The sequence below is a fragment of the Atractosteus spatula genome, chromosome 20 (assembly GCF_055471065.1).
Source record: "Atractosteus spatula isolate fAtrSpa1 chromosome 20, fAtrSpa1.hap1, whole genome shotgun sequence".
Lineage (NCBI taxonomy): Eukaryota > Metazoa > Chordata > Actinopteri > Semionotiformes > Lepisosteidae > Atractosteus > Atractosteus spatula.
Window position 1 is genome coordinate 350,831 of NC_142725.1, and position 648 is coordinate 351,478.

General features: G+C 38.7%; 1 pseudogene; it reads right to left on the reverse strand.

Moving 5' to 3' along the window:
• Window positions 1-248: 248 nt before the first annotated feature.
• Window positions 249-374, reverse strand: LOC148817383 (U4 spliceosomal RNA; annotated as a pseudogene).
• Between the last annotated feature and the right edge of the window lie 274 nt (window positions 375-648).

The window sequence follows — 648 nt, forward strand, 5'->3', positions numbered from 1 at the left end:
TCGTTTTCAGCTCAAATAAACAATTTTGTGCAACCTTTGGCACCGTCCTGTAAATGGTGAGGCCAGAAGTACATACTGAGTCAGACCTTAGCACCAGTGTTGAGAATTTGTCAAAACATCATTTTCAGATCAAATAAATGCATTTGTGCAACATCTGGCATCCCCCTGTAACTGTTGTGGCCAGAAGTGCATACTAAGTCAGATCTTAGCACCAGTGTTGAGAATTTGTCAAAACGTCATTTTCAGCTCAAATAAACTCGTTTGTGCAACCTCTGACATCCACCTTTAAATCGGTGGAAGCAGTGTATTGGGAAAAGTTTTCAACTAGCAATAATCACGTCTCGGCTACACCTCATAGGCCACTGTGCAAAGCTAACAGTTGCCAGGCAAACATGGGTTGCCATAGAAATCACAATCAGTCATCTCATGGCATTCCATTGCTGTAATGCTTAGTATCTGTCTTCTTCTTATTGCTTTAGGTTTTGAAGAATTTCATTAAAGCTTATTTTTAGTAACAGAAATACAGCCTGAAATACTCCCATCAATCAGCAGTGTTATCGGTACTGAGTGCTAAATGAAGGTCCTGGCAATATTTCCTGAGATCTTTAGAAAATATTTTAATACTTTTAATGACAGACAAAAAGTCTT